Source organism: Branchiostoma lanceolatum, chromosome 19 (assembly GCF_035083965.1).
Source record: "Branchiostoma lanceolatum isolate klBraLanc5 chromosome 19, klBraLanc5.hap2, whole genome shotgun sequence".
Classification (NCBI taxonomy): Eukaryota; Metazoa; Chordata; class Leptocardii; order Amphioxiformes; family Branchiostomatidae; genus Branchiostoma; species Branchiostoma lanceolatum.
In genome coordinates this window covers 7,135,853-7,161,668 of record NC_089740.1, presented here as the reverse complement: position 1 = coordinate 7,161,668, position 25,816 = coordinate 7,135,853, and the positions used below count along the sequence as shown (strand labels likewise).

General features: G+C 39.5%; 1 protein-coding gene across 2 annotated transcripts in view; it reads right to left on the bottom strand.

Annotated features, from left to right (window-relative positions):
• Positions 1 to 25,774, bottom strand: part of LOC136425436 (alpha-1,3-mannosyl-glycoprotein 2-beta-N-acetylglucosaminyltransferase-like) — a 47,870-nt gene extending 22,096 nt beyond the window's left edge. The window contains exon 1 of one of the 2 annotated variants that reach the window (XM_066414293.1): positions 25,606 to 25,774. The gene's annotated coding sequence lies outside the window, so the exon portion shown is untranslated. The remainder of the gene's footprint in view (positions 1 to 25,605) is intronic. The other variant, XM_066414292.1, reaches the window with a different exon arrangement.
• Positions 25,775 to 25,816: the final 42 nt, after the last annotated feature.

The window sequence follows — 25,816 nt, the reverse complement described above, 5'->3', positions numbered from 1 at the left end:
GCATTAGAATGTAGCATTTTATCAATTTATGTTTTATATTATGTTCCCTACAGACCACATGTGGTCTTCTGTGCATTTAGCCCTTATGGGCAGGAATATGCAATAAAGACTATTAATTCATTTGTATCCAATGGTTAATTTGTATGGATAGTTGTACATGTATGTAGAAGACCTTACGAAAGTTTATGTACTTTTGTTGTGTCAATAAAGATTTTCACATCATCATCATGTTGGGCGGATTGCCTGGACTAAGACTACTCTGTCCCTCCAGACGACACGGTCCGCCATTAAGATCTTCCCAGATGTAATCATAATTGGTTATTGAATATTCTACCTCAAATCAAAAATTTCAAGAGGACTTGTAAGATTGGCTCAATACCGGCTGGGATTCCCTGATGTTTTTACACCTCCTGGGAAAGTAGGCGGTCCTCTTTGTCATGTCCCAAGTCTACAAAATCAAAGCTACATCAAAGAAAGTAATTGTCATTTTCTGAAGAGAAAGCCGTTTGTCTGTGAAACACCAGTTTTGATAGATCATATACTGCAAATCACTTCATCTTCACGGTAGCCAAATTTCACCGTGTAAGGAAAATGGACATTTTCACTGAACTTTAACTTCACAGTGGCAGCAAATTATTTACAGAACGGATGTGTGAAGGAATCATAGATATTCACAAAACCTGGTTTTTCACAGTGATGGAAAGTTCACGGTACAGGAGTGACCGTGAAAACAGTGAACATAAAACTACAGTGAAAGAAACAAGAATTACAGTACTTGAAGGTAAACTCCTGGTGGGAGCCTAGAGTCAGTGGAATGAGACAAGATGCCGCAAAGACTTTCTCAAGCCACTAAGGGAACAAAGAGATGCAAAGAGTTCTTCGGCTTGTGATCTTCACTTCAGTAAACATTCTCAAAGGCTTTTAAGGAGTCGGTGTATGTTGAAGAGCTCTTGGCAGCTCTTTGTTCTTTCAACAAAGTCTTCCTAATATTTCACTATAACCAACACAGTAGGGGGAGGGGCTCTTTTGTAGACCACTTTTAGCTTTGTCTACATTTAATACGATAAGGCGGCTCTGTATGGGGGTTGTAAAGTAGAAATGGTCTTAGCTTGTACACTGGTAGAGCAACATGGAAACCCCCATCACAGCCTCACTGATAGATACATAAGATGGACAGATGGTCCATATATACGTTCATTGCACCAAAGGGACTCACAGAATTTTTCTGCAAAGTGTTTCATAAACTACAATTATAGGACACTGTCCTAAAAAGCAGCTAATGAGAGACATAGCCAAGGCAGTGGGCTCATTTAAAAGGTACAGGTGCATGTACCGTAAATTTCTTTAACTTTGTAGTGAATCAATTCTACTGTAAGGGGGTATGCTAAGTTTATGGTAAAGCAAGGGGGAGGGGGGTGCGCGGAAGATCGAATACATGTATACCGTGTGATGATTTTGCAGTGGAGAGGTCATACGCGAAAACCATGAACATAAAACCATAGCAAATGTTTCATGGTTTACAGTACGGTACTTTAACAGGGGATGCCAACTGGGAGTACTGGTATTCTGTAAATGAGACCCACTTCAGCTACTGGTGTAACAGTAATGTTACCTGACCCCCATAACACCCAATAGGCCCCATAGGGCCAAATCATAAAACTCGAAAGATACAGTACAGTCAAATGGAAAAAGACTGGCATTTGTTTTGTCTACCATGCAAATTTGGCTATTTTTCTGATGCTAAATTTTCATATTAGCGCTAAAACAAATTGCAAACATATGCACATGATTGTCTAGGAAAGTACTAACACTGCAATCTTTATGAATAGCAAAACAAAAATTGTACATGACTTTTAGTACAATTTTTTCAAAGTACAATGTTAGTATGACTTGTAAATATCAATTCTTTCCCACTGAAAAATCTAGTGACAAGCTTCTAAACCTGTACTAGAAGATATCAATTCAACTCACATATCTAAAACATTCATGTACATTTCTACTCATCTACAATTCATTTCTACAAATTGAATACGTATACATGAAGATCGCTTTCTGGTAAAGAAGCTAAATGAATACATACCCCAAGCCTTGCATGTGGCCTTGAAATAGGGTTAATCAATATTTCCACACAGCAACTACACTACCTCCCGTGCTGGATTGGACTACTGTAACTAATGGCTATCATGGGATATTCCAACTATTAGCCCTGACCTAGTGCCCCAGACACTGGGACAAGGCATCAACTACGTACTGTAAATGCAGAAACGTTCGCGGTGGTTTTATGTTCACTGTTTTTGTGGTGAACTCTTTACCGCAAACTTAAAACCACTCAGCCGTTCCATTCTGTGACTGTGGCGCTACTATTGTTTCAAACGCGAACTCAAAACCACTGCAAATAGTAGTAATTCAAATACTCCATTTTCTCTGAAATTAAATCCTCGCGCAATTTCTGCATTTACAGTATCAACCATTTTCCATCACTTGGAAAGGAAGGAGGATGACCCCCCCACCATTTTATATTCAGTCTTATTAACCTTTAGCACACTGAAGTAGCGCTTTGGCACCCAATTTTCAATTGATTACAGAGATAGGCGGCAGGGACAGGGTTAATGATGGACGCGACAATTTCGACAACAAGGCAGGATGGTACATTTTTTAAACAAAACTATATGATTTCATATCGCAGCTCTAGCATGTTGTGATGAGGGATTGTCCTCTCAGACTAAGGGGGACTTAAAGCTTTACAACCACTACGGTAACAGGCTTTATCTAGTAGAGAATGACCCAGTCAGTGGGCTTAGCGGAAAATGAGACCAGTTATTAATGGTGGAACTGACAATCCTGACAAAAAGGCAGGATGGTACTTTTGAACGATATCATATGATTTCACATCCCAGCTCGAGCATGGTGACACTGTATGTGATGAGGGATTGTTTTACGACCTCTGCACAAAAAAGAACATAACATGCTTATCTAGAAGAGAAGGGATGTAACAGCCAGTGGGCTTGGCGGAAAATGAGAGCAGTAGCAAAGCTGTACTGCACTACTAGGTATCGACAAAGTGTCACAATCCAACCACTTTACCTTTACACCTGTGTTATCATCTGAAAGGTTGACGCTCTATAGTATGCTCTCTATTTTGGCTATTCTCAGGTAAGAAACCATACTGCCTATCAAAAAGCTTTCTGCATATTGCCTGTGATGGTATAACCATCACAGATTGACACCTTCTGGTATATAGACCATTCCTCACTGGGCATTTTGATGCCGGGTGCCTGCCCTATAACACCCCTGCTAAGCCAGACTAATGGACCGGCCTTGAACCCTGCCACTTTATATTTTACAGCTAACAAACCTTGCTACATGGGAATAGAGAAAAGATTTGGTTGCGCATTACGCTTATGGAAATCATAAGACTCATAATCAGTAAATTATTCTTTATGACTAAGAGAACCTTGTCAATAAAATTATACTGGTTAAATGTTAGGAATCTACCAAAAGAGTGGTTCCCAAATTGAGGGAAATAACATAACATAACATAGTGTTCGGATAGGAGGCATATTGCCTATAAGATCCGCGTCTTAAGCTAAGAGTTCAGAGTTAGTGATTAGAGTTTATGTTGAAATGGGTTTTGAAAATGTGGGAAAAGCCTACAAGTAGGCATAGTAATAGAAGCTTGTATGTAATGCCTTCACCATATCATACATCAAATTCCAGGGATCCAGAGGGCAAAGGTTCTAACCCCACTTGGGTATAGTGTCAAGGATTGTACCAATTGTCTCCAGCTTCAATTTTTTTCCTGTTCAACTCATTGTTTAGGAGCCCAGGTTGTAAATTTTAGTTGTTTAAATACTCATTTTTAACTTACCAAAAAACATCATCAGTTTTTGGAGGAATTTGGGGTGAAATTTTTTCCATCCCAACGATCAAATTTCCATACCAGGACGGAGGGAAGGGTTCTGAAGACAGCCTGGATTGTACTACTGTAAATGCAGAAATGTTCGAGCTGACTTTATGTTCACGTTTTTTGCGGCAACCATTTTACCGCAAACTTAGATCTATGACCACCGCGAAAGTTTTGTCCAATACTGTAGCAGTATGTGACTATAGCACTGCCACAAAATCAAAACCATCGCAAATAAAAACCATGCAAACTTAAATGTATTTACAGTAATTCCTTTTTGGATGGAGTTAGCTGCCCAGGGCACGTGTATGGGAAGCTTCAGGTGTAAGCCCCATGCATCAAACCTTTGCACATAAAAGAATCTAACAGACTTATTGAGAAGGAAGGAGTAACCAATGTCCTTGGCTGAAAACGAGCTGTGAAGCTGGTATCTTATCCTGAAGGTCAATCAGTATTGATGATCAGTATTGATGTAAATCTCCCTTAGGTCATTGACCTTTCCAACCCAATGACCTTATCAAATAAAATTGAATATGTATCATCAATCATCATGTTTATCATTGCTCACAATGCTACTTAACACACGTTAGACCTGACTTTTCTTAGTAATATAGAGTCTCCAGAAAACAACACAATATTTCAACCAGGATTCAACCTGCATTAACATTAATCCACCAGGTTACATAAATCCATCACTTTGAAAAACAGTGTGTTTGAGAGATCTCTAGTGCAGCACCCCCATGTACGCACAGTTTAGATATACAGGGTGCATTATACTGGGGGACATTTGGTTGGAGATTTGTTTGGACGTATCTTTTCAGGGTGGCGGAATTATGTACCCTGGTAGAATTATGTTAGTAGATGATGTTCTCTATAACATGAAACACAACTTTTTTACTTTCTTAACAGCGTGGCAAGCTTTAGACTATATAGTTTCTTGCCACAACTTGTCTCCCTTTTAGCTGTTATACATATTGCAAAAAAACAGACTTAATGATCATGTTAGACTTAGAGTCGGGGTTTTTACAAAATCAATGGACAATAATCAATAAGAGAGGCTGAAAGCACTGCAATATTGGTGGCCACTTATTGTCCAATCTTTACACATTATGCATGCTTACATTGTACTTTGTACAGGAGCTTCCATACATGCGTGCACACCATATATGGACTAGAATGGGATTTTAAACCACCAGACCACTTTGAAATATTTGTATTTTCGGCCACTGGGAGAACCAATGGTTTACACGGCTTCGCTTAAAAGCGCTTATCTTTGCTGTCTGAGCAGCTTAGCTACTAGCGCTGGGAAAATGAGGTTAAGGCTTTCAAGTCCGTCGCTTTGGGTTCTATATCTCTGAGGATCTGGACAGAGTCTATCGTTGTTGGCCCGAGAGTTCCAAACACAGACTTTTCTATCAACTAGACAGGTGAAACCGGTCATTATAAGGATCCTCTAGTGATTTGTTACAAACTCTGGGAGTCCAACTCTGCTGTTATCTTCACTAAAATCATTTCAACAAAGTCTCCTCCACTAAAAGGGTATTAAGTCGTCACAGCCTATATCCACATAGCCCTGCAACAGATCCATCTTCTTGCAGGCTTTCTCCTTCAGGGCCTGATACGGTAAATCGTGAAACTTTCGCGGTAATTTTATTTTCGCAAGTTTTGCAGTGGGCCCTCCACACCGAATTCTTGGAACCGGGAATATGTCTCTCCCTTGTTTGACTACTGTAATACAGAATTGTTTCAACTGCAAATTTATAACACAGCGGAAGCTTCTTTTTTCCTCCTACCGCAAAATAAAATAACTGCAATGGTAACTGAATTTACAGTAACAAAATATGGTCAACCTTCTTTCCTACCACCCAACAAGCTTACAAGTTAAATGTCAGAGCTTGTTATTTGTCAAAAGAATTCTTTCCAAAATCTGGCTAGACATATTTTTTTGGTATTCGCTGGCACAAATTCCTTCAACAATTTTCCTTTCATACCTCTGATTTCAAAACTATGTCATAACCACAACGTCATATACATTGTAAATGTACCAGCCCTAAAATCTGTTCTGGTAGATGTCCCCTGTATTACACATATGCCAGTATAACGGCAGGTGACAATAGCAATAATAGCATAGTAGGTACGTTTATAGCATCTAGAGAGTGTCAATTTCTACGGCACATACTGAATAATACACCAACTGTTGGCCTTTTGAATGCACACAATACGTAGAAGTTCAATGAACTGTCAGCATGCCCTGTGGGAATCCAGTTGTTAGCACTACATAGAGCGGGGAGCTTATTTCTCCTCATGAAAGTTTTATGTCACACTGCTATAGACGGCCGCTATTCTTCAAAGATAACTGGATTTGACAATGCCCATTGAGGATTTACAGAAATAGCAATGGTGATTCTTACAGAGAGTGCAGAATCATTTCATGAATTTTATGGATATAAATCAGTTTGGTGCTGTCATCAGCTTTAATTTTCTTTCTATTCCTCATTGTTTAAGATGTTGTCATTGTTTAGGATGTTGTCAATTTTCATTGTTTAATCGGTCATATTAAGCTAAAAAAATACATTTTCATCAATTTCAGGTCATGAAGTTAAAGAAAAACAGGAGAAATTTCTTTCTCTTTCAACACATTTCCGTCCTGGGATAGAAGACAATTGAGTCTGCCGGTCCATCATACATCTGGTTTTTATCATGACAACCATATAACCTCCTCGGATGTACACCATCGCCAGAAAGTAGTACGGCACATTTATCTACAAAGCTCCTAGCTACTAAGAAGAACAGGTTCTGGAGACAGCCCTAAGTCCTTTCAAGGATGGATTTGACTTAAATTCTTGTTCCTTTCACTCTAACTTTATTTTCAGTTTTCACGGTCACCTCTGTACCATGAACTTATCATCACTGTGAAAAAAGCTGTTGTTATTATTTATGATTCCTTCACTTGCCGCCACCGTGAAGTTAAAGTTCAGTGAAAATGTCCATTTTCCTTTGAGATTTTTTTACCGTGAAGATAAAGTGAATTACGGTATCTCTAAGCAGATATAACTCGTAGTGAGTTTTTACACATTAACCTTGTGTTTGACAGTGAAGGTCAGGATAAAATGGGACTGTCCATCATTATCATCTTTGAACATCTGCTTAGAGATTATGTGCTCATCGGTAATCCATCCTTTTTCGCTTTTCGGACAGGAAGAGATCCGACCACACAGTCGCTGAATGAGACCCAAGAGATACTGTAATTCTTGTTTTTTTCACTGTAACTTTATGTTCACCTCTGTACCGTGAACCTATCATCACCGTGAAAAAAACTGCTGTTAGTATCAATGATTCCTCCACACATTCATTCTGTAAATCACTTGCTGCCACCATGAAGTGAAAATGTCAATTTTCCTTACACCATGAAATTTTGCTACCGTGAAGATAAAGTGATTTACAGTAGCGGGGAAAGTTTTACAACAACTCTAGACAGCCCAGACAGCTAGAAAGCTACTGTATACATAACCCCTTTGAAATCTAAGAACCCTGAAGTGTGAATTCACATGGAGGTATACTTTATCCAAGATATTATGACATGCAAGATACCCGGAAAATCTGAGGACTGGTCTATTTCAAAAAGGGTCATGAGGGACTGGTAAAATATATTCTTTTCCAAATTATTTCATGCTTTGTTTTCTTTGTCCTGAAAATTTTTAGAGTGACTCGACCGTAGCATAGACAAAAGTGAAATTGTATTTTGGGAAAGGGTGCGTTGTTTCCGCCGAAGTAGACATGACGTTTTTTGTTACCAAAATATAGTACAATCCAAAGGTCTGGTCACGTTTCTATGTTTCTGTTTAAATATGTGCATCTGTTTCCAAGTCGCCAGTCTCCTAGCACCAGGAACTAGCAATAAACTGTACTGTTTAGTCTTTGTTCACAAAATAAAGAACATTTTGACAAACTGCAGTGCTAAAAACTATTCTTCATCATCTCTACTTCAATTAGCAAGCTATATTCAGGGCTCGAAATACTGGGGGCATGTGCACTTTTGTGCACCCAAATTTGGAGCTGTGCACCTGACTTTTGACTGTGGGTGCACCAGTCACAGTGCGCCTAGATATTTTTCAAGGTCCTAGCTACATATCTAGCATGATCCTCTGGGATATTTGAAGTAGGGATAATTCAATTTAAAATGGCTTCATCTTAATTTTGTGGCAGTGTTTGTGACACTGTCGATGACATGATAAAAATGTCATGAGTTTTCCATTTATGTCAGTTGAGAGGGCAGTATAGTTGAAATTTTTACTCCATAGGCATTGCGAGTAGCAAAATTCCATAGAGGGACAGTAAATTCAATCTAAAATGGATCATCTTAATTCTATGGCACTGTTGATGACATACAAATATCATGAGCTTTCTATTTTTGTCAGTTGAGAGGGCAGAATGGTTGAAATTTTTTACATCCCGAGCACCAAAATTCCTGAGCAACAAAATTCCATAGAGGGACGGTAAATTCAATTTAAAATGGCTTCATCTTAATTTTGTGGCAGTGTTGTGGCACTGTTGATTACAAAAAAGTCATGATGAAAATATCATGAGCTTTCCATTTTTGCAAGTTGAGGGGGCAGAATATAATAGTTGAAATTTTTCTCTATTCCTAACAGCTACATTCCAAAGAAGGATGGTAAATTCAATTTAAAATGGCTTTATATTAATTTTGTGGCACTGTTGATGACATGATGAAAATGTTATGAGCTTTCCATTTTTGTCAGTTAAAGGAACAAAATGGTTGAAATTTTTTTTTCTATCGCGAGCAGCAAAATTCCGTCCTAGGACGTACGGAAGGACAGGTTTTGGAGAGCGCCATGATTGGTAGTCAGGAACTGTTTAAGGAATAAGTTGCTAAAGGACATTCTCCAAGGTGACCTCCACTTCAATCTGTGATAATGATTTACACTGCAAAATTTCTCAACGATGAAGATCGAAATCTAGCCAATCTGCAACCTATATTTCCGGTTACCCAATCCTTTAGTACGATCCTTTGTAATCTACCCCTAAGTCAAGGTTAATATGAGGGAAAATTACCTGAAATTCGTCAGGATTTAGGCTAAATGAATTCAAACCATGTGGCGTTCAATAAATAATGGGAGTCAGACTGTAATACTGCAACCCACGCTTCAGCTTGACCTAAGAAAAGCCCCTGGCCTTTTCCAACCAAATTTTTTTCACAGGGCACCGATAGTGAATGGAAAGATAACAGTACATTTTCCTAGAAGCTGGAGCAATATGGCAGAACGAAAAGTTTTCGAATATCATGTGTGCTATATACGCAGGGGTAGAAAGACTTTTTCTTACTACAATTGCAGATTGTTAGAAATCTTACTTGCATTCTAGATTCTAAAACTTCTCTAACTGATTGCAGAATACTAGCTATACAGGATGATACAGTATGCTGTAAAATATTTAAAATGTGACTCATAGTCATCGTTACTGTGCATCTTGAAACTTTCGCGGTGGTTTTACTTTCACAGTTTTTGCAGTGACCTCTAGATCGCAAATTCATGACACTGGGAATGTCTCCCTCGTATGGATACTGTACATACTACAGAATTACTTCAACCGCAAATTTAAAACACTGCAAAAAAACCTCCTTTTCTCCCTTACCCTCAAAATAAAACCACTCCAAAAGTGAGAGAATTTACACTTCTTAAGTCAAATTGCAGCAAGTTTTACGTGAAATCTATACGTTTTTTTACAAACTGCAGGTGGGTAGCCTGAGTACTATCCTCTGTAATAAACGCTGGCTCAATCAACCGCAGTTAACAAGCGAAAAGATTGAGCAAGCGGTTACTACGGAGGATGGTACCCAGGCTAAATTTCAAGCCCTGAAATGGTAAAACATTATTTCTGGGAAACGTCTGCCAAAAACTGTAATGGCCATCATGCCCCAGTTATTACTGGGAGCATCTTTATCTACAAACCACAAGTGGCCAATTACAGAAGTTGTTACAGAGTCCTCCCAGGGCCTTATGTTTTCATCACCTAATTTATCAAAGCAATCTGAGATCCCAGCTGCTTCCTAGTGCACCCATCAGTTACACAGAGACAGTAGGTTACATCTGGGCACTGTAAATCTATTTACTTTCCAAAGGCCACACCAATTCAATTTCTTGGTTAACGGATTTTTATTAAAAAAAAAAAAATTTAGAAAATTTTTTTTTTCTTCTAAAATTTCTTTTTTTTAAAAATAAAAATCCATTAACCAAGAAATTAGATTGGGGTGGCCTAATGGGTTGTTTTCACATTGGGCCAAAAAATGAGGTTCTCGCAGTGTTGTAAATTTGCAGTTCAAACAGTTATGATATTAAGAAATTTAAGACAGTAGTCGTATTTGTGGAATCATGAATTCACAGTGGAGATGTCTACGGAAAACTACCAAAATAAAACCATTGTGACAGTTTGATGATTTACGGTACAGATTCGATGGTTTTAACAATTTTGCACGATCAATGAATTGTAGTATCTTAAGTTCATTCAAGTTCACAGCACTTTTGCCTCATTGAAAGTAAAGGATTTGTAGTTGAGCATCTTTAGATTTGAGTCTGTGGCTCAAGCAACTGATATGTGACTTCAGGTTACAAGTAGTTACTTAACTAATTGACTGTGAAAACTATACACCACAGGGGATCTGAAATAAATGGCTACAATATCTTCTCATTGTTTTCATGTTGTGTTTAATCAAGGATTCTAATCTAAATATGATATAATGACTCGAGTGAAGCACCTGTATTCGACTATTCCTAGCTATGCAGTGGCCTAATTTCTTCAGCGTAGTCTCCTGTGGATAGCCCCAAGCCATCCATGGAATAACAATATGCTGAGATTGCCTGCCAAATTGAAGATTCCAACTCAGAGGTGTCTGACATATATTTCAGGACTTGAAATTCACTTTTGGAAAAAAGGTGCACTCATGCACTTAACCTAAAAATTTAGGCACACAAAAGAAATTTCGGGTGCACAACTTGTATCTGAAATTACATAGCTATTACTTTAACATTTTAACATCTAATACAACAAAGGTTATATCTTCTTTTTCTGACATACATAAGCTTATATACGAATACACAGGTGCACAGCTCCAATTTTGGGTGCACAAAAGTGCACATGCACCCAGCATTTTAAGCTACATGTATGTATTATAAATATGTTTGTCATCATTAGCATTGCTGCCACTGATGTGCACTTCTCCATTGATTTGCCGATACTGCATAGTCGCTGGAGATGAAAGTTGTCCTACTGCCTAGACAATGTCACTGTCTTAAGATACGCATCTACTCAGCTATGCACTTTGATGATTTGCGTGTTACTGTACCCTAAAGCACAATCAATTGAATTAAGCATTTTGATTCTAAAATCTTCATAATTTGTTGTCAATGTCACCTTGTCTAATGCAATGTTAATTGTAATTGGTAGCAAAGGTAACGGTACGGTCTTGAATTAAGTGTATAGCGTACATTTTCAGCTTTCTTCAATTTAGCATAAAAATGATAAAGCATAATCATGACCCCCATACAGACCTACTATCATCATGTAGTTGTAATAACTAATATGGCTAAAACAACTTCATTGTATGCAGTATTTTGTATATTATCCTTCCAAATGTATCTTGAGGTGTTTTTTTTTTAATGAAATGAATGCTCTGATCCAAAATGTGGGTTTCCAATAAAGACAGCAGGCACTTCTTTATTGGGTTATGTTTCAAAAATCGAAGATACCGGTACATACCCCAGTTTTCTATTGGGTTATGTTTTTGAAAATTCAAAACGAAGATACGTCCCCCAGTTTTCTACCGAGGACAACTGATCCCTAAAGTAAAGGTCATACTAGTAACTGTCTTCCCCTGATTCAGTTTTCCTCACTCCTGTGACACCTAGAATAGGGCATAATGATGACAATGTGCCCATAGGAAATAAGATGCGTTTACTTCAAATGTCAGCTATTCCCTTCTTAGTAACCTAATTCGTTGGAGACAGACGATGACAGACAATAGGGTCAAATTTAAAGATTCTCAATCTCAAACAAGTTTTTTAAAAAGATATTCTACTTTTGCTGAAGTTTTTTTCATGCACCATTAGCAGGTAAAATGGGGAAATGAGCTTTTGGCAATGTTGCCAATTTTTGGTTTGTTTTGTTTGTTTGTTTGTTTATTTGAACCTTTATTCATGATAAGCTCAAATTGGCATGCAGGGGAAGGTATATCGATATTTGAAATTAAACTTATTGTTTTTTATTCTCTTATACTGTACATTTATTTGAAGCTGTTTGTTTAAATTTCAACTTTACCATAAAACTCCATGCCTGCTTTCATTTGTCCTGTAATACATAATGACTTGAATTGTGCGCACATGTTGGATTATACAATTGTACATAGGAAGAGGGGCTAATCCTTTCTTGGAAATCTACATCTGCAATGCGCAACTTTCCACATAAATACTCTTGAGAAATCTTGTTATTTGGAATTCAAATATGTCTCAACAAAATACTATACTGTACATGCATCTAAATTTGCGGCGGTTTCATGTTTTCAAGGTACATGTAACCTCATCACTGCAAACTCAATACCATCACGAAAATGCTCGTTCTCTCTTCTGCCTGCCAACCATCTTGTTTCATCTGCGAACGGAAAGCCGCCGTGAACGCTCCATTTTCTCCCTACCACAAAATGAAATCACTGCGAACTTAATACATTTACAGGACAACCTACTGCATGAAACATGCAATGATGATCATTACTGTTGGATTGGGCCACACAACAATTTGAAATTATCACTTCGCACCAGTTGCCTCCAAGCAGATTACTACCAGTAAAAGAGGGTCTGCATGCTCTTTTCCGTAAGGCGTAGGCAGCGTATTTTGATTTTCCGTCATTCGTAGGGAAAGCTGTCTTAGTTACGTATTTCGTAGCGAGGCGACCAAATTTTGCGTAACTGCATTTCTTGATTTTAGCGTAATACATAGGGGGTTCTTCTGAATTCAGCGTAAAGCCTTGTTGGTATCCCCCCATGCAGGCCCTCCTAAAATGAATGCACCTGCAACCCACTGTTACCTGTAATCTTACCTATGCAGCTTGCCACGTTTTCCTATCACCAAGCTGATCTTAGCAAACAGGTACCAAATCATAGGGTGTAATCTGGGAACTTGCGGTTACAGTGGAGACTAAATGAGCAGGAATTATCATAAAAACGCTTCATTTCCAAAGTCTGCAGCTATAAACACACCTCTTGACGTTAATAATCATGGAATTTGTACAAATCACATATCATTATCAACAATGATTACCATTTACTGTAACGGCAGTTGAAATATTATTATGAATAATATGAAGGAAAGGAATGATATAGTATCCATAAATGACTACATAGCACTTCCAAAACTTGAAAATAAACGTGACAAGGTCCAAGAATTTTGTACATTTCTTAATCACTAATTTACTAGTCTAATGGCAGTAAAAATGTTATGAATGATATGAAGGAAATGAAAGATATAGTAACCATAAATGACTTCATATCACTTCCAATACTTGAAAATATACTTCATATGTTATGTTATGTTATGTTAACCACGAATTTTGTATATTTCTTAATCACTAGCCTCTGCATCCAAACTTTGCTCAGCTGCATAAGACTGTTAAACTAAGGGTTGCATTCTCCCTATTGGATAGGGTCCAGTTTTAAAGCTGGCGTCTCGTGTATAAGGGAGATTTCAACGCCAGCCTCGGGCTTCAAATACAGTTATCAAAAAGACTAGGGGTGACCTAGTGGCAAAGCATATTGTAATTCACTTTATCTTCACAGTAGCAAAATTTCACGGCGCGAGGAAAATTGACGTTTTCACTGAACTTTAACTTCACGGTGGCGCCAACTGATTTACGGAACGGATGTGTGAAGGAATCATAAATGATTACAACAGGTTTTTCACCGCGATGATAAGTTCACGTACAGAGGTCACCGTGAAAACAGCGAACATAAAGGTAGTGGTAAAGGTAAAAACATAAATCTAAGGCGCTGTACTTCGCACAAACCTGATATTTCCTGACTTCCCCCTTTCCTCTTTGAAGCAATAGAGGAGGAGCCCAGACAGCTTTTATAAGGGGTGACCCTTCTAATACCCATAACCTTGACCAGTCTGGGACAAAACTACAAACATCTACACTGGGGCAGGCTTGACCACATGTTCATGGTCTGGCTCTCATTATGGCCAGGTCTTATAATTAATAGCACCAGGCAGGGATAAAGAATTGTCAAAGCAATAATTTGTTTCAAATCGAACTTTATTGCACTTTTGCAAAAGGTAATAGCACACATCTTTCAACGTACTTGTATGAATGTACCAACGGTATTTGCGGACAAGAGCCTGCTAACAAATTCTTTCTCTTTTCTTTTCAGCGCTCTAGCCAGCGGCCACTATTCCATCATTAGAAGTTTTGCTGCACATGTTCGTCAACCTAGACGGACAAAAATCGGTGGGCAAAGATATAGAAATATCTAAATTTTAATAAAATGATAAAAATTTGTATGTGAGGAAAAAAAATTTCTTGGGAGGATCTTTTTGTCAATGGGAACTGGAATGATAGACAAGAACATAACAGTGGTTTGAGTCCTTTTTATATACCAATACTGCATTTCTTACATACTAATATATCCCAGCCCAAAGCCATCCTTGTCTGCCCCTGGAACAGTCCACACGTGCGCCCCCACATCTGCTTTACATCAGCAGGCACAGAACCCCACTGGGAGAGTCTGAACAGGTCAACGACCTCACCATGCATCAACCAGGGGAACACTGGCAATGTATCATGATCTCAACATCCTGTCAATGAAACTAGAGCAGCTACCAGGGCCTGAGCAGCAAACATACTGCACTTTTGTAGCCTAGAAACCAGCATATTGTGTAGCCTAGAAACCAGCACATTGTGAGACAAAAATATACAAATTTGTGTTTCTTCTACTACATGTATATTCACCAAGATGTTTCATCCTTTAAAGGGGCCCAAAGCAATATAAAGGCCCGAAAATATGATTTTGAAAGTCAATTTATTGAAATTCTATACCTGATTAGTTCAAACAACACTATCACAATGTATAGCGACGTCCATGATGCAAAAATATGATGTCGTTGTGATGTGAGAACTAACTGAAAATCGTTGCTGGGGATTTGTAGGCTCGCGAAACCAAGGGGATCATTGTTTTTGCAAGGTTTTAAAATACTCAAAGTATGAAGTTGTTACGCAAATGAGGTAAACAGTGTAAAGTAAATGTCACTATCATAAAGATTCCAGAAATTTTTTCATTCCCATTTTTTTGGCCTTAATAATATTGCTTTTGGCTCCTATGAAAAGATAGGGTTGCATGTTGGGACTACGGTGACCAGGGGTTAAGCAGGCTGGGGCAACTTGAGTAGATCCAGACCTTATACCACATTGGCTCTTACCCAACCTCAATGCAAGAATGATGGAAACCACATTCCAAATGTGACACTAATAAAGACATATGGTAAAACAACCCACAGGAAAGAAAAATAACTTTGCCCCAAAAAGAGTTGGCACAAATCCAGGAAAAGCATGGCTGGGCGTAGGGGGGTTTTCCAGCATGACATCATTTGGGACTTGAAAAATCCACTTTTTGCAAATCTGGGCATTTCGATGAGGGTCTGCATGGGGGGATCCTGAAAACGACTAACGGTAAATACATGTTCGAACTTTTGGGCAAGCTTCATGGTGTTTGACATCAAGATATGAATAATCTGAAAATCAGGCTTAGCGATCAATTCAGGATGTGCTAAGTAAAATCAAAGCGCTCAATTACACTTCACAAATAATTCACTAACAACTCCACTTTACAAACTGTTATTTGACTGCAAAAATTCAATTTACTGGTCTACAGTATTTTTAGGCCCAAAGTCTTTTAGTCCAGGATTTTTTTATTTTCAAAGTCCCCTTATTATTCACGACATTTACACATATCAACTGGCCTACATTACGTGTACATGTATGTCACTAGTGTGTGAACTTGACGTACCAATGCTGTTGGTGGATGGATAACATGAACTTGTGTCGGACTAGTATGACTACTGTGAAAATGTCATGAATTCTGAGGAAATACAGAAAAAACAGAGACAAACCTTTCATTCTGAGCAGCAAGTTGGTATGAATAATTCAGACAACCTACCCAACTTTGCCTTAGAGGGGGGACACTGAGCCAAATGACGTATCAATTTGTATTACCCCAAGTAATTTGATTTGCATAATATATGGCTAAAGGACACCCACAGAGGCTTGTCTGGTTTCTACAGGTCCTCTGAATAAATTATGAGCACAACATTCCTTTGGCTATTTGGGCGTTCCATACTGGTTTCTGTTACATAGGGTGGAAAACCTATTAATGCATTTACATTCGTGGTGGCAAAATTATCACACCACAAATATGTGTTTTATACTAAATATAATTATAGTTACACTGTACTACTATTATTTCAACCCCGAAATTCAAAGACAATGTTCCCTCCTACTGTGAAATAAAACCACCGTGAAAGTAAACGCATAAACAGTATCTCGTCAAGAGTGATGGCATAATAACAGACTACTAGTACTAGACAATATGAGGATAGAGGCCGTACCTTACCTTCAAAAATCAGTCATATTTCTGTATCTGTATCTGTATAGCCAGAATAACCGCCTTTCGGGGTAACACATCAGCTTAGGTCCCTTACCCTAGGAGGTTCAAGGGTAGATCCTAATGTTTTGTGAAAATACTCTGCTTTAGCCAATGACTGTATGTGTCTGTTGCATGGCCGATTGTAAAAACGACTGTTCACAAAAGTTGTCAACAGCAGCAACTGACTTGGTTGCCAATAACACGGAGTACTTGACCTTAATTAAGGCTCGCTTTCGTGCCACAAAACTAACACACATCAAGTAAACACTGAGTGAAACAGTTCGTAAAAAGAAAATGGCGGCTCAAAGGCGTCACCTGGTCAGGTGAAACAACTGTTATTTGAGCAACACTCTCTCTTCCCCTTGTGTTTCTGAATTTCCAAACACAAGTTGAAAAAAAAATTAAAATGGTTTCCGGTCAAAGAAAATAACAGTTCACACCCAGGGTACAAAATGTTTGGTCTTGAATCCATGGTACCATATCTTATTTTCCACTTATTATACAAGTTGGTAGCAAAAATATTTTGAAAGGCAAATATTCTAGTTGCTGTAATTTGCAAATGAGCAGATCTATTTGAGTGGAAGAACAACTTAATTTTCACATCATTAGTCAAATTCTGGACAAGCTAGATCAATGTAGAGATTATTCTTGCCCATATTTTTTCGGTTGCACAACATCATGTATTCTTTCTAATTTCTCTGGAGAGTATAAAAAATAGGCCTCATAAAAAGGAAAATTAATTGTAGCTATTGATGCATACAAAACTGATCTGGAAAACTCTATTTTCAACATTCTTGTTAATGATTTGTACAAGTGACCTTGGTTCTATAAAATGTAGCCAAAACATTCCTTTGTTTGCCATGTATTGTACCATGTATACTCCCTTACAGTTTAACATGTCTCTGTAACCAGTTAATTGTATACACTGCTAATACATTTGTTGGGTAAGAAACTATTATCTGGGCTTTGGATAAAGCTAGGAAAAGAGTGCAAACAGTACAAACTTGTCCATTAAACGCAGTGACCCTTGCACGGTTCCTCGTAAAAACATTCATAGTTTGCTTAGGAAGAGTCAAGAAAAGGCCGAGAGGTATTTGGAGGTTAGGAGGGCAAGGTGCATGTTTGGTTCAACCATGACTTTCCACAAAAAGCCAAGAAGAAGACCAACAGTTCAGGCGAAAGCATTTCTGAACTTCCTTGAAGTAGACATTGAAGCCTTAGAAGTTAGAGGCTAAGGGACCTTTTTTAGGTATTGAAACAATGTTGTTGATTCTATTAAATAGATCCAGAAGAACTACATGTATTAGAGTACACGCTTTTGTTATGCCAAATTATGTAAATTCTTACCGTATTCCCATACTGTTAAAGTAAACCTATGATGTAGAAAAACAATAATATCTTATAGTTGAAGGCGACAAGCCTTTAAGTAGTTTAACATTAACAGTGTACTAAATCTAGTCCATGTAATTGTAACCCAAGTATCATCTCATTTGGGCATCTCCAGTTTTCTATTCACTCCCCCTCTTATGCTCCCTCTATTTCTTACTTACTTAGCCCTCCTACAGTTCCAAATGAGTCCTATCCAAGAGAAAGACAGACAGAGCAGAACAGAAGTAAATTGAACTTGACAGCTCCCACAACCCTGTGTCAGCCAGTGTTAGGCTTGTGAACTTGACTTTGTTGAAATGCGCAACTGTCTACAATGCAGAACTGTATGCAGTGGTTTTACGTTCGCAGTTTTCACGGTGAACTCTTTATTGCAAACTTAAAACCACCGCGAAAAGTCATTCCATTGTGTTACTGTAGCACTACTATTGTTTCAAACGCGAACTCAAAACCACCACGAACACTCCATTTCTACCTACCACGAAATCAAATCCCTACGAACATTTCTGCATTTACAGTAGTCCTGAACTTGCAGATTTCCTTGTGTGACCTTCACGCATAGCTTCTCTGCCTTTTGTTTTTCAAGGTCGGAGGAAGAAGAAGGGCGGTGGTAACAAATTGTTCCCAGACGGCTGTTTGAAACGTGGTCAAGGGCATACTTTAAGAAGGCAGGAACCCATAAAGAAGCAATTTCAGCTGCAAGAGCGACTATATACAAAACCTCTAGACAGACAGACCACTTGCTGAGGTGTCTGGATGTTAAATGCTGGGCTGCATTGCAGTCTGGATGAAGTTCATCCATCACCTTTGTCAGAATGGGGTGAAACCTGCCAGAGGGTCTGCATGCTCTTTTCCGTAAGGCGTATGCAGCCTATTTTTATTTCCCGTAATTCGTAGGGAGAGCAGTCTTGTGCACGTAATTCGTAGCAAGGCGTCCAAATTTTGCGTAGCTACCTTCCTTGAATTTAGCGGTATCATGCGAAGGAGGTTCTTTTAAAGAGTTGTTGGGCCCCCCCATGCAGACCCTCCTGCCTGGAACAACCCAATCTCAGACCCAGATACCTGGAACAGTTATTGAGTTCTTATATCCCCTGCTGACAGATTATGGTAAGGAGATTGTCAGCTACTCCCACTTACCAAATGACCTGGATCAAATCTAGATCTGAAACAGGCTTTCAATATCCAGACTAGTAAAAATTAGAGCGGTCAGAAGCTGGACAAGATTGGGTCTTGGGTGAGATCGGAATAACTGCCAAGTGGCCATATCTGACCAGTAGGAGTGCTGTAATCTCCAAGCAGATATAGAGAGGCAAAATCGTAACATTTCTCAAAGTTTCAACTCATGGTTCTAGCTCTGCATAACCAGCCTGCCAATGTTACTTTTTTGCCCTTCTACATCTGCTTGGAGATTAGGAGGGCCTCTGGGAGCGTGATTCAGTCATGCTATCGTCAAAACACCCACAAGTCCTATACTTGGACTTTGTGTTATATTCAGCAATGCCTGGAGGTATAACTTAATTTAAGGAATGAGGGTCAGTTGCAGTATTAGTCAAAAACGACCTATTTCATCTTGACAGCCTTCAATGTCATTAACAAATGCCATCCCTCTATTTGTCATTCCGAATTTGCCTCCAAACAATACTGTACATTCCTTTACTTTTGCAGTAGTTTTATTTCGCAGTAGGAGAGAAAAGGAGGTTGAAACAATACTGAGGTACAGTGCGGTAGTAATTCATTGGAAATCACATTCATGTCGTCACAAATTCACGATAAAGAGCTCACTGCAAAAACCATGAAAATAAAAACCACTGTAAAAGTTTCAAAATTGAAAGTAACTTGTTTCATGATGCCAACAAATGAATACCACACTTAAATCAAAAGCAACAAGACAGACCACTGACTGACAGAGATCGCATACTTAGCAAAGTTTCCAACATGGCGACATGTGGAGCCAGTGGTTCTCATTATAGTGAAGACTGCAGAGGTGACGGTGACGACCTTTCCATACTATCTGGTCTGCAAAAACTGGCTACAGCCTTGGTGCCATCCTGTTTAGTTGACATCCTTTCCAATATTCGCTACCATCAAAGTATGTGTACATGGTAACTATCACAACAGATAAAAACTAACCACAATGACGTTTTGGTTTGTTATGCAAACTGAAGAGGGACTTCAAAGACTGGAAGACAGAAAACAATGCAACAAAAATCAGCCTCACTTTCTGAACCTCTAATTTGTGCTGCCGCCAACAAGTAAAAGTTAGTCTGTTTGTTTCAATGTTATGTTATGTTACCATTAATACGCAGTGGAATGCCCTGCCTGGCACGGTTGTGATGGCTCTCACAGTTGAGTCATTCCATGCAAGGCCGGAGGCCTGCCCGCCCTAGCCCAGGACCTCACCCCCCTTCTTTGCCCCTGATGGGGCTATATGGGAGTAACAATGATGATGATGTGTAACTTTATCCAAGAGCCCATTGGATGAACACGACTTTATAGGCACAGAGAACTGCCTTCTTCTATAGCAATGCAAAATGACAGGTAACCTTGACTTTGCTTAGTCTCTAGGGTATGGCGGAGAGTAGCAAGTAAAATGCCACGTAGCGTAACACACCAGTTCTGTACTTAAAGTGTGTAAGTGCCTAAATTGACCATGAACCACTGCGCTATTGTGCATTAGGGCATGCACTTACTCTTTTCAAGAAATAATTAGGTTCCTAAGGGACCAATGCTACTGAAATAGCAAGAAAACCTGCTGCACAGTGTGCTACTAGGCACTACAAACAAGGGTCTGAATGCACGAAGGGACCGATGGCAGCCATTTGAAAGAAGGAAGGTCCATGTACAATCAGGAACCTACATTGTAAGGTCCATGATTCTACTCCAAGGGGGCCCTAGCAAAAGATGTTCTTGTCACTTTGTCAGTTTGTTGAGGAACGGCATACCAATAAAGTTACAAATATGCCTAATAGCCTTCCCTTATGAGTAGGTCTTGGAAGTGTATTGAGCTTTTGGGCAATCCAGCGTGTGACAGGTTATTCTAAGTAGGATAGTCAGCCATTACTGCATGTCTGTGAAGCTACAGGGTCACGTGTGATTTTACTCACTCAATACAGATATGACATACATGTAGATGTAGCTAAATGGCAGACTCCGTTCTTGTATACTTGTCATTTTATCACCAGGACTAGAGCCAAGATACACAAGTTGATATGGCTCAGTCCAGTTTATTTGATGACAGGACTCTGTAGCATTAACAGATAAAATCATATCAGTTTTCACTGGAATGCAAGCTGTTAGTTTTTGGTGGTACAGTCTAAGCTATCTTGGCAAGATATGGGAGAAACCGCACCTGCATAAACTGTATATCCACAAAAATTCAAACCTTAAGCAAAACTGCCTTGTTAGCTTTAGGCAAACAAAGAGAAAACTGCCAACCAATGATATGTCACCATGTCTAATCTAATTATCACATAATCCATTGTGATAAGAAATTCACACTTCATTGAACCACCAACACAGCACTTACCAATTGGGACAGAAAACATTTATCACATGTCAACAAGGTGCTAAAGACAACTCCCAACAAAACTAACATTTACCAGGACTGTGTAAAAACAAACTTTTGTTTTACAGCATAGGGGTTTCTTTGTAGGGCTTCTTTCAAACACAGCAACAAGGTACTAAGGAGCTTCAAACAGTTAAGCTTTTTGAAGGCACGTATCAATGATGCCATCCTTTAAAAAAAGAAAAAAGAAGTTGAAATCACAGGAAAGAGTTCAGGTTTTCTATTTCTGTTTTTCGGTAGAATACACCCTCCTTTGGAGCTTAGATATTGAAATACCTTGACAACGTTTTAACCTAAAAATAAGTGTAAAAGAATTTTAATTTCTAGTTTTCTACTTTTGCTAGATAAAGCCCTGTTTTGAAAAATGAAAGCTTTGGGAACATTACATTCAATTTCAAAATGACAATTTAGACTCTTTCCAACTAGAAAGCAGATAATATCATTAACTGTACAAATGGGAGTACTGGGCACTTAGTCACTATGTATCAACACACCTGATCGCAGAGACAATAGAACCCTAGGGAATACACATCATTCACGCTATAGACAGTAAAGAGAAGGAAAGAAACTCACACTGGGTTGATTTGAATACCAGGCTATCAGTTTCCTACTTGTAGACAAGTGTTTCAGGTTTTCAAGGTAGATCTATCACAGTAAAGAAATTTTACTACTATTCAAAAGACAAGCATTGGAAGCACAAAGTTGACAGCAACAGAAAACAGAATGGTTTATTCTTATCCTAGAAGTTTACCAAAATCCTGCACAGAATCATTTCAATATGAAGGCATGTAAGGTTAATCTCCAAGCAGATGTAAGGTCTGTTTCAGCGTTTCAATTTAGGCTTGTTTCTAAGGCTTTCAATGGTTCTTTTCACTGGCCTCCATTTTCAAAGCGAAGAAGGATTAAGAATAGAGGGAACCGTTCGAAAGACGTTTTAAAAGAAGCCTCGAAAGCCGAAAGCATGACTGAAATGCTGAGTTGGACGGTGACTATATCTACTTGGAGATCTATATAACCTCCTTGATGTAAGGTAAGAATTACAATATATACCAGGAAGGATAAACACACTGGGGGTCTAAGAATTAAATTTCCTACAACACATAAATCTGGATTTCCTTGTTCCCTGGTGGCAGGCTGGAGGGGAAATAAGATTTAGCCAGGCTTAGACTGAAATACCACCTGCATAAACTTGCAGGGAGCCAGTATCTGTGGTATTGTAAATGCAGAAATCTTAACGGTAGTTTTATGTTTGCGGTTTTCGCGGTGAACTCTTTACCGGCAACTTAAAAACACCGTGAAAAGCCGTTCCATTGTGTGACGTAGCGCTACCATTGTTTCAACGCGAACTCAAAACCACCGCGAACACACATTTTCTCCCTTCAGCAATCCCCGAGAACATTTCTGCATTTACAGTAAGAGATGGCCAAACAGTACAAGTTTTCACAGCTTGAAGTGTTAAAACACACCCTCAACATTGTCAATATATAATGTGCTTTGTCACAAAACAACCTCTCAACCTTCCAATGCTTTAATTGCTTAGTTTTCGGCTTGGTTTCCCACTAATGATGCCATTTATCTTGTGTTTCGTCTGCAATTTTTCAGTCTATTGCAAAGCAAAGGGATTTATATGTAGAGAGAGAAGGATAATTTGTTTGGACAATTCACCGCACTTCTTGAACAATTTACGAATGATTTCAAACTTCAAACTCTAAAGTCTAAGGGGAAAGAGACATTAAATATTGGTTAAGTAAGTATGTGTGTATTGATAGTTTACCTAATGCATAATTCTAGTGCAGGCTTCAAAGCAAAGGAATATATATACAGAGAGAGATTTTGAGAAGGATAATTTGTTTAGACAATTCACAGCACAATTTACTAATGATTTCAAGCTTCAAACTAAGGGGAATGAGACATACATAATATTTGTAAGTAATGTATGAATAGTTTACATTGCATGCATAATTCTAGTGCAGAATAAGGCTCTCTTTACATTATACTTTTGCCGTCAGCGCCACTGGCGTCAGCGCCACTGGCGACAGCGGGAACCCCGTGTAAAGACAATTCCCGTCGACGTAGTCCCGCTGTCAACAAATTTTCTCCCGTCAGCTTCGAAGCCGTCGCCCGTCAGCACAGCGGGAGTCCCCGTCAACTTCAAACTCCGTCTAAAGAGAATACGTCAGGCTCGCGTCAGCGGGAGTCAGGGTTTCGGCGATTAGCATAAAAGCACGCGTTGATTAGCATACTGTAAGTCTACTTAGATCCCCGGTATATATATAGAGAGAGAGATTCGCGGGATCCGCGGCGACTTTTGTGCCGTGCATTCATTTCCCCGCGGATATATTTATCGTACTTGTGCCCCCCTCCCCACATTTACGAGTGATGAGCATGGAATATCTACACATAAACAAGGCTTTGCATTGTAGTTTAATACGGACGGGGAGACGCCGTCTACCGTTGTACAATCATACAATTTTGTTTCTTGCTTTTGTTATGCTTACGCCCGATACTTTCTACAAGATGGCGAAATGCAAGCACCGCAGGTGTCTGTCAGATTTCCGGGCGGTGTGTCTAGAGACGTCGCGACAGCGGCCTCCCGACAGCGGGAAATTTCGCCGCTGACGCGAAAAACGTAATGTAAACTGCGCCTAAGAGAATGTCTTGAGCTATTTAGATGATATGCCTATATCCGACACATTGCAACGTTTCAGCCATGAACAATGAAGATAAAGAGCACCACTTATCGACATTAATAACTCATACAACACCGCACATTGCATCTCATATGAGGCTAGCTCCGCCCGAATGCACATATCTCATACAGACCATGTCATAAAGACAATAAATAGCATCATACGATCACATTCAATTCATCTCTCTCTGCGTGAAAGTGAGATCTAATACTTTTACTCTCCTTTTGTTATTAGAGAACAATGAATCAAGGATAACCAGACCGGGATCGCAGATGTGTCCTGTAATAAGCACAGATGGTTGGGCTAGACTAGGAACCGTAGCTAGTGAGGCTCCAACATCAAAGGTGGGTCCATAGGATCACCCAGCTTGCATACCAATCAGCACAACAAAGAAGGGGGTCGATGGCGAGTGTGACCTACTTTCTGACAAGCCTGCCTGGGAGAGGGCCAGAAAAACCTGAATGATTTGCGAGAAGCCCTCTCCTTGGCCAGAATGTGTTTTTGCATACCTCGCACCAAATTGAAGTACAAGCCCTGGCATTGACCACTCCTGTCCTATTGACTACAGTCCAGATCAGTTGGGTGTGAAAGCTCATGCCTACAACCAGGCATTGAGTTTCACCAATGATTTGTACCTACAAAATCATAATATATTGCTTCAAGATGTGTAGAGTTGAGCCATAATGCGGTGGTATTTTCCCCCTGGGTTTGGTGAAAGCTACTTGCGGTTCCCAGATGACAAATTGGGAGGACTTTCTAAATATACAAGAGGGTCATGCTGGAGGTATGGTAAACTTGCACCGACACCTGTCAGTTCTCATACGCAAGGTCACTATAAAGATAATGGGGGTAAACACACCAGCTTCAAACTTAGGGACCAACGACGGCAGCAAGAAATTAACATATGGAAAAGGGCAAATAACTATAACAAGTATGATAATTGCTACACTAAATAGCACGGAGGTTTACTGCTTCATGATCAGACTTGTCTTGTCTTGACGAGGTGGTTTTCCTAGAACAATGGACGGGGAGAAAAAATCCAGGAAGACAACCGTACCACGTACCGAGTCGAGAGGGCCTGTGATCGCGATCCTGAGCGGTGGATACGACAGCCTGATGTTTCTAATTTCCAACAGGTAGGGCCCTACAGAGGCGATTCACGAGCACACATGGGAACAATCCACACGGACTTGCCAATGGATCGAACCACCGACAAACTCCGTCAGAAAACATTATACAGAAACCCGGGACCGAGTCAGCAAATCAGCTGGTACGGCACCCTCCCGGAAACCATCCCCCGTATTGACGGCGTTTCGGGCGGTGTCGCCGCTGAATGATAATGTTCTGCGGTGATCTTACCTTCTGAAATATTTCTAGAGTGTGCAGTCGAGGTTCGGGAGCAGAATCTTGGCCGAAATGGCTGGAAATCGCGTCTAAACAGCAGCAGAAGGACCTGTGACAACTTCGTGTCCACGTTGACTGTCGATTTCCAACACAGAATCCACACGGGTCAAAAGGTCACAGCGCAGCCGCACTGTGGAATCCAGGGGAACGCAAATATCGTGACGTT